This window comes from Camelus bactrianus, chromosome 3, assembly GCF_048773025.1.
Source record: "Camelus bactrianus isolate YW-2024 breed Bactrian camel chromosome 3, ASM4877302v1, whole genome shotgun sequence".
NCBI lineage: Eukaryota > Metazoa > Chordata > Mammalia > Artiodactyla > Camelidae > Camelus > Camelus bactrianus.
This window is the reverse complement of record NC_133541.1, coordinates 77,184,153-77,194,127: the sequence shown is the minus strand read 5'-3', so window position 1 is coordinate 77,194,127 and position 9,975 is coordinate 77,184,153.

Sequence of the window (9,975 nt, the reverse complement as noted above, 5' to 3'; positions counted from 1 at the left end):
ATAATAAATAAAATTACTACTACATGCTGTGACTTGGGAGAATCTCACAGACATAATGTTGAGGGAAAAAGTCAGACACAAAAGAGTATGTATTATGTGATCTCATTTTTATAAAACTCAAAGACATGTTAAACTGATTTATTTGTATAGAAGACAGAATAGTGGTTAATTTACAGGTGGTATAACCACCAAGAGCCAACATGAGGAAGACTGTGAAGGAGCTTGCAGTACTTTAGTTCTTGATTACAAGTATGTCCATTTTGTAAAAACTCATCAAGCTATACACTTAAGATTTATACTTCATTAAATGTGGTTTCTATATCAGTAAAAATACGCAAAATAAAAATTATAAATATGTTAGATTCCTACCTTTCTCCCTAAGACTTCAAGTGCCTTCTCACAATGAAGCAAAATAAATACATATACCTCTTGCTTTTATAGAATTATGAAGATTTGAAAACCCCGTTTGCATTGTTGATCAGTGTAGTGGAAACTGAAACGTCTCAGTCCCAATACCTGAAATCTCATCTACCAAATTCACAACCTTGACAAACTTTTTATTTTGTTAACCTCAGTTTCTTCATCTACAAAACAATGGTACTAGTACTCCAACTTCAATATCCTCCCTCAACCAGTGTGAAAAACGTTTTTCTTTTCACATCTTACCCTAAATTCTTGGTTTTTTTGTTTGTTTGTTTGTTTGTTTTTAATATTTTCCTGTTCCTCCAAGCAGACAATCCTTCCCTGCTTCGCCCACTATCTACACTTTGTACATACTTACTTTACAGTATTAGATTTTGTTAGTTTCCACATGAAGGGACCATCTAGAAGTTTCTAGAAGACAAGGATAGTGTTTTTTCATATTTTGTATCCCTGGAACCTGGCCCAATGTCTGACAGATCAGTTTAATTAATATATGAATAAGTGAAAGAATTAATAATGAATGAATGTCTGCTTTACCTTATAATCAAGTTGACTGTAACCTGTGAATTGATATGCACTAAAGGGAAATGCTATACAGATGTGAATTATTGTATCCCAACGCACAGGAGTAAGTCACAGAATTGTGTCCAGTTTGTCTTATTTACTCATAAAGGAATATAGAACATGCTAGTTGATTTTTGAAGAGCTATTTTAACTGAAGGGTTTAAAAAATATTCTCAGATCCTTCACTGAAACTTGTGAACTCTGCAAAGACAGACACCTGACTGAACAAAAGAGGAATCCAGACAGACGTGACAATAAAACACTTGTCATGGAGACAGAAGCAATGTTTAAGACAAGCAGCCCTCAGGTTTGAAATGCAGTCTCACTGTCTGCTCCAAAACCCAGCGGATGGGTAAATAATGTCAAAGAAAACCAGCATGTCCTACCACTACAAATGGGGCAATTAGACTATCTGTTGAACACACAGTTATGAACAGCACTGCTGACAAGACTCTTTAGAAAAATTTATCCGTTTCTTCCGTGGAGAAATGTATAATGAAACTGTCCTCTCTTTGTGGAGATCGTGGCCTACCTTTTTGTTTTTGGTTTGTGGTATACAGGCTAATTTACACTTTCAATTTTAGTAAAATACAAGAACTCTAGACAAACTACATCACATCAATATTGCTATCAATGCCAACAGTAGCAACAACATCGTATTTTCCCTCAGGACCATTTAACATCACTTTTCAGAACCTAGCACAACAGAAAATATATGAGGAAAGAGCTTAATTGACTCTAGGGATTGGATCTGGGCTGTAGAACACTTCTCCTCGAAGTCAGGGGTTCAAATCCAGCCTGGAGTAAAGAAGATAAAAACATTTCCAGGTGTTGTGTGCTTAAATCGAGTTTAAGCCTTGATGCAGCTCCCTGAGGCAAGGGATCAGCAGTATATTTTAGCATCTTGTTCACAGCCCTGAAGCAAGAACAAGGTCTGGAGACCCAGGAGACTGAACCAGCTCTTTATCCAACATCCAGCAGCATCATTTAGGCCACACTCTGTGCCCTATCGCCCCCCTCCAGAGGTGCCAAGAAGATTTTCACTTTACATGGCTTCTAAACACTTAAACCATTACCTCCCAACCCTTGGGTGCTGGAAAACAAAGCTGAGAATTTATAAAGAAAAAGCTATTCAGTGTTTTCATTCTCAAAGAGCAAGATGATTCAGAAAAAAATAAATAAACTTGAAAAGGGAAGAAATTTAAATTTGGAATTACAAACTTTCATATTCATGGCCATGAATACATAATTTCCCTGGTAAACTTTAAAATGTTGGCCAGGGAAAATATTCACCCTATTATGAATATAATGGAGTTCCTGTAAATACGATGCACGACCTCCAAACTTGCATACCGAATTAGATGCTGGAGACACTGCTGCATCATACATGCCAGTTTCTGAATTTCTGTAAATACATGCCCTATTGAATCCAAGTGATCACCAGCAGTAGTAAATAATATCAAATCCAAGTCGGATATACCTTATGGATAAAATCACCAAGGAAATTAAAATCTTGATATACTACCACTGTTAAAATTTGCCAGACACAATTACATAGACCCTCATATTTCCAATATCACTTCACTCAATTCCTAATGTTTTATTCAGTTCCATTTTCGGAGGCGACCTTGTCACTTAACCCAACTGGTCTAAAGGAATGGTCTGGCTATGGTTTGATCAAAGGGAAAAGTCCCTAGGCTTCAAACCAGCAACTGCTCAGAGCCCCAGGCCTGACTCTGCCATCACTACATTGCATAAACTTGAGTAAGAAATATCAGGTATCTGTTCTCTCTCTTCATCTGCAGAACAAGGGTGGGAAAGGCGGATAATGAGTCATTCTGGAAGGTTCGTTCCAGTTCTACATTCTAGAAACTGTGAAAAGGCTTTTAAAAGCTTCCTTTAAAAAATAATGTAGTTATTGTAAATTAGCTCTTTAAGGCTTTCTTAAGAAATATTAAAAATGCTATTTCTATGCATGAAGTTTTCATTTTAAAAGAATGAATATATATTAGTTTCCAAATGACGTCTAGGAACATCTTTTACTTCAATTTACAAACCTACCTTTATTCCAGTTATAATACTAAAAATTAAAATTTGCAGGAGTCCAAGAATGTCACTTAGTCACAATCTCAACAAAAACATTAATAATCTAAACAAAACCATTAACCCGCCCCAACTTGGCAGATCACCTGATTCACACTTTTTAATTCCCTCATTTACTCAGCAAGCCAACCAGTGTTCATTCAGCACCCAGTATGTGCTATGCACTCTGTCAGATGCCACAGTTACAAAGAAAAACAAGCTGCTGTCCCAAGGAGCTTACAATCTCCTGAACAGTTTGACATAAAACAGAAAATAATCTGTCTACTTAGTCATCCCCGAAGAGGACCAGCCTACACAACTCAATTCAGTAAATCAGGAAGTGATGGTAATTATACAGAAGTTTTTTCTAAGCCAATTATCATTTGTTCTGTGCTAACTTGGTGTCAGGAATCACAGACACAAGTACTGTCTACCTTTCATAGCGTGTGGTATCTCCATAGCATGTGTCTTTGGGCTTATTCTAAAGTCACTCTGTGTTTACCCCTGTTTTTATTTCGTATCTCACTTTAATACACGTTATTTTGGGGGTATTTCATGTATCATTTTAGTCTGCTTGAAGTCATTTCTAGAAAAAGACAGTGTATGAATAAATAAACCCCAACACTGCCAAATTTATACAAATGTTTAATTCCAGGAGGCTTTGCACAACTGGAATTTTTCGTAAGTCAAAAAAAAAGTCTTCCTTTCTTTAAAATTTTAATTTTCTATTTTAAATCAGCTTTCTTATGCCAAGGAACTGTTCCTGCACTCTGAATGCACTTGGTCCTTTCTCTGTCATGATTAAAATAAGAAAAAAGGGAAAAAGTAATTACCCAGATAAAACTGTGTTGTTATGAGCTAATTCCGAAAGAGTCTGCACTGAAACTGAATGAAACAAGAGGAGACTTGAAGCAAAGGCCAAAGAAGTTGCTGCCAACTTTATGCATTCACTTGGAGACAGTCCTCGTAACTGTGTTTCCAAACATAAACCAAAATTTTCTCATCTCTTTAAATTGCTATAATGTCCTTCATAACCCAGAGAGGTGTTGTCAAGAGCTCTCAGACCCTTGCCATACATGACCTCATTTTACATTCCCATGACCTGGGCTCACACAAGGATGACTCTACGTTCCTTGGGTAGAGTATAAGCAATGAGATCCTGGGGCAAGGAATGAGCCTATATGCTTTATAACTTTCCCAAACTGAGGACAGTGCCTGGCATACAGTCAATGCTTGATTGATGCTTGGGATTAAGAAACAACACTGGATCCAGACAACAGTTCAATCAGAAGGCTCCAATGACTAACAAGTTCAGGAATCTATGAGGGCACAAGGAATTCTGATTCAATGTTTTATGATGTGTAGATGGGTTTTATTCCTAATGAATGCTTTCCTGATAAACTGTTTGTTTGAAAGTGTATTTTCTTAGACTGAAAAGATTCTAACTTCTCAGAGCAGGTTCAATAAATGCCACAAAGATGATGAAGCTATCATAAACTGGTTCCAGACCTCACCCTTTCTATACAGTTATTAATACTAAAATAAGCTTGGATAGGGAAGAAGGGGCACGGGGTAGCGATAAAAAGGAAGGTTTCCTATTTCTGTAAATCGTCATACCATCCAAGTAAATTGTTAAAATGCTTATCCTTAATTTGATCAAAACATCATTTCCTATGCAAACTTTCAAAGGATAACTTTCTGTTAAAAAATGTCATTTGATTCAGTGTGACCACCATCTGTGGAGATTTAAGGCTATGAACTGACTACACATTCATACTACTATGACTAGCTTCAAAAACATTTTAGAAGCTAAAAAATTGATAAAATAATTTAAAATGCTTTAGAATGCAAAAAACTTAATGGTCCAAAATAAAATTGCATTAATAATGAAAAGCTCTGATGGAGCTAACACTATGCAGCAAAGGCTTAAGGAAGCATCAAGGTTAAATCAAGAGTAAAATGAATCCTTTTGCAGCTGGGATGACCATTATCCAGCCAAAGGGAAGTCCAGGCATCTGGCCTGGTTCCATGGGATGAAGAGAGAGCTATTCTAGAAGAGGTCCAAGTAAAGCCACTAGGCTGGCAGACCCTAATGTCAGACTTTAAACGCCTGGTGCCTGCCTGCTCGTGGCCTGCGAGTTGATGCATAGAATTTACTGCAGTTTGACTAGCTTGTATTCTGGACATCATAGGGGTCTGGAGTCATGATAATCAAATTAAGGGAACTAAGAATTTTTTGCTCAGTCTAAGCTTCACTGTCAGGTCAGTTAAAACTTCGGGACCATTCTAACCAGAACTAACTGACTATCCTGGAGATTGGTGGAAGGAGGGGTGACAAGGCTAGAAGATGAGTGTTTCCAGCATGGACCAATTTAAAGGACCAATGTGAAGCCAAAGCCTGTTCTTGAAATACTGTACCGTTAGGCTCTCAGTGATGGTCTTAGAAGTAGCTACTAGGAAGCACCATGAGCAATCAGGAGGCCTCTTAATGTCATACTTAAAAGAAAATGGAGCCTATTTTGAGCTAATTGCATTAAAAATGACACTATCGTTTTTAATTTGTTAGATTTGCTCACCCTTTTCTTGCTCTTTAACTCTCGCACATCAATGACCCAGAATCCTATGTGTACACTTTTCTTGTTAAAGGAAACAGAAGAAAGGCTTTTTACCAAAAGTTTTATATGAACATTTGATCCTGTCACAGGCAAGTGTTTGTCCAATATACATTTATTGCCTATTACGTGCCAAGTCCAGTGCTGACAGCTGCAAAGAAGAAAAAGGAAAAATATACATGAAGCCTGCCTTCATGAAGCTTGTATTCTAATGATGAAGAAAAATAATGAAAAAATAACTATAAATATATGAGGGTCAAAAGATGGACAGAGTATTAAGGGCATAGGTAACAAGGCAACCAACCTCTTCTGTGGTCCAGGAGAGGACATGAAGTTTAAGTTAACATTTGAAAGTGAGCAGAAGTTTATCAGATGAAGAGTGGGGCAAAAGAGTTTCCAGGACTCCAGGTGCTGAAAGATGGGTTGGGTAACTACAATGCAAGAACAAAGAAGAGGCTAAGAGTTCGGCAGTGCCCAGTGCAAAAGTCCCAGTAAACTACGGTAAAGTATTCCAGACTTTATCATTAAGTGCCTCAGAAGCTACCAATTGAGAAAGATGGCTTATTGGTGCCTACTATCATTTCTAGAGGAAAGGTAATTACTACTGATGGTACCCTGTGTCTTAAGACATGTTTCAAATACAAAGTTTCATTTAAAATTTTGCAACACATTCACATTTTGGGGAAAAATAAAAACAAAGGGAGCTTTATTTGGTGGGGGGTAGGTAATTAGGTTTATTTATTCATTTTTGGAGGAGATGCTGGGGATTGAACCCAGGACCTTCCTTTGTGGGGAGTGGATATGGCTCCACTCCCCACAAAAGAAACTTTAAATGAACAGTTTTGTATAAATCAAATTCAAGTGCAAATGTTCCCACAGATTGCTTTTCCTCTTTAATGTCCATAACTTATAACACAAGCCTTAATTAGGAAACTATGACAATGGGTAGAAATGAACATACCAATAGAATCAGATGTATCTTAGTATGGGTATTGTGAAATGGGACTGGAGTATTATTTAGAATCCTTATTGTTAGCTTCTTTCATGCTTCAGGGGCAAATCAGGAAGTGAAAAGAGATTTAATCCAATCAGCCAGAACAACTCTTCCCTCAGGATAGTAGTTAAGTCAGGTGCAGAGTGAGGTGTTTTAGCTCCTAACCCCAAGGGCTCCCCTTACAGCACTGGAGCAGTCACCTGGAAATCCCAGCTCTCTCCAGCTCTGTTTATCTGTTTATTTGTTCTTCTAGGTCTCTTCCCCAGGAAAAAGATTCCCAACACATAAACAGTTCCCTCATCCTGCTCAAAGAAGGGACAGAAAAAAAAAAAAAATTCATCCCATAGACAAAGCTTGAGAGACAAAAGCTCCCCAAAGAGGTAAGAGTTCTAGCTCAAACTTTGCAAGGAGACTTCTCTACAAACTTTCCCAGATTCCTCAAAGATCTCTCTTTACTCTGAAATTCCTCCTTTATAGAATCTTTTTCATGAGCAGGAAGAGATTGCAAATAGGGGGAAGAGGGATTCAAGGTCACTAAGCATCTTGAAGTTGGGAAGAGGAGACAGAAATGTTTGTCTGGAGCCTGGCTGAGGAGGGACTCCTGACTTTCCAGAGGTAGCCCTCTAAGCAAACCACTGGTTTGGTTATTTCTAAGAATAGCCTCCAAAAGAACAAGAAATACCCAGACTAGGGGTTTTTCACCTACATGGCAAACTTTCTGCCAAGACTATTATGGTCACTGAAAGGGGAACAAAGACATACAAAATGTCTGGCCAGGAAATCAAAGCAAGAGAAAAAGAACAACCCCCCCCCCCCCCCGCCAAAACTGCATCACTGTAAGTAGGTGTTTAGCTTCATTCTATTTCAAAGTGAGGTTTCCAATACAGTTTTGTTCTCTTCTTGAAAGGGCTAACTATAGTGATATTTCCAGAGAAACATGTGGTTGTTACCGTGGTTTTATTACTACGTTTTCCAAAGAGCTAGTGTGACTTAAAAGCAAGACCAGTTTTCATTCAAATATTTGGTTGTTCTATCTTCAAACTCTTGAAAGTAAGAGCATTCATATTTATAGATTCCTGTATACACAGAGATGTGCAGAGAAGCAGTCAATGTCTGCCTTTGGCTTTACTTTCAAGGAAACGAAGACAAACTTACGAAAATATGAAGATTTCAAGTGGTATCAGTGTGCAAATGTATGTATGTATTTAGCTGTTTATTTGATTTGTGAAATCATGATTTTTTTTTGGTGATACAGACTCTTGAGGGAGTCAGTGCAAAATAATGTTTAATTTAAATAGATCACAAACAACATTGGCTGCCACATATGAGCATCAGAAACTCACCATAATAAAAAGAAGCTCCCCTCGTCCCCGCCGCTGGGGCTTTGCAATCAGGTCAGGCAGAGAAAATTCTATAAATGAGATCCCTTCAAGGGAAGTCCTCTTTCCCTGAAGACTGAATTTCTAAACTGTAGCTGGAGTGCTTCAAGTCATTTTAATTATGATGAGGGCACAAGGGGAGAGGTGCAATTTCCAAGACTGGGGCTAAGTTATTTTGGGACTTAGAGGCCAGTGTCTTATCTAGAATTATACTTGGAAGGGAAAAGGAAGCCTGTGCACACTGGGGCCTAGTACCCCCATAGCTTGCAGCACTTATCAAGCACTCATGGTGTAAATGCTGTATTCCCAGAGGATATCAAAGGTATGTCACTCAAACTCAAATTATAACTAAATACTGATAGGGAGAATTGCTGGCAATGTAAAATCACCTAAAATGTTATGTACATATCTTCCCGGTCCATTTTGAAGTTTGGATACTCATTTAGAAAAGTACCCTCCTAATAATCTCAATTGTTGGTTGAAAGGAAAGAACAAGAAATCAGCAGACTTGTGGGCAGGAAAGACCTGGCAGCCAAGGGGAGCAAAGGATGAAGGCGAATTAGATTTAACCAGCAGTGAACTGTTTGATAATATAAACCTAAATGTCCTAGTTCTTTTAAATTATAGGACTGTTTACTCTGAGGTGTTTAGTTCTTTTGAGGTTAAGTCAGTTTGGGGAAATAAGGAGGGCTTCTGCTGTTTTGGTCTCCCCAATAATCAATCCTTCGTCTTTGTTCAGTTTTCTTTTGGGAGCAACCTCTCTCGCACTCAGTGTAAGATGTGCTGAGGACTAGCTCACTCCACAGCTCCAGGATGGGCACTGATCTATTTCTCACCAGTCACAGCATTTTATCCCCTTGGCTACAACAATTCAAAATATGCACACATGCCAAACACTGGACCAGCAAGAACTGAGAGTGAGTCGGATTTTTGCCACAATTAGGAGGAAAGATCTTTCCCTGGGAAGGTGGTAGGAGATGCTAAGCTAAGGAGATATGAGTTAGCAGATCTGGACACAGGAGTGATCAAATTAGACAAATTCTTATTCTGTTTAAGCCAGTTTGAATAATGTTCTGTCACTTGTGACCTACAGAGTAATGACTAACAAAGGAAGGGAACTAGGGTGTCCAAACCTGATAAGGTTGTGGGGTGGGAGAACAGAGGATTCTGCGGAGAGTCAGGGGCCTCAAGATCTCATTCTCACTCTACTACTGACTGCGTGATTATGAGTCACGGACTCTCCATTTATGAAATTATGGAAAGAACTGGAAAGTGTAAATCCTAAACTTTTAAAAAAATTCCATTCTCAAATTTTACCCCAAGTCCCATTATCTGAAATAAGTCGTGGTAACAACAGCAACAATAGGAGTGCTCACTGAGCATGTGCTCTGCAGACGTCTTGGTTCTAGATGCTTCGTCATGCTTCACTCATCTTAATCCTCACAAAATCCTAGATGCAAGTGTGATTATCAATTTCATTTTACAGGGAAAGAAACTAAAGAACAGAAAGATGAAGAAACTTCTCCAAGGTCACACAGCCATACAGAGTGGGCCTGGGATAGGATCCAGCTCCAAGGTCTGTGCTCTCAAGCACTCCTCTCCTAACCAAAGCTTCTCTAGTTGAAGTGACGTGGGCAGGCTAGAAGCCCATCCCTGAAGCTTCACTTGGTAACCAAAAGGCTCTAAGGAGTGCGATAACCATAAAATTCTATGACAGCTAAAATGTATTCCAACTCCAAATGTTTGCGTATATATATACTCAAGCATATTGTGCCAAATATGTTGTAACAAACCAGTCCTAAAACTATCTGAACAGCGCTCTACAAAGCCCCAAAGGGATAATCCCAGCAGCTCAGCCTCTAATCCCATTTGGGGGCTTCTCCCAGCCACTTACTAGGAAAACCATAAAATGGAGAATGTT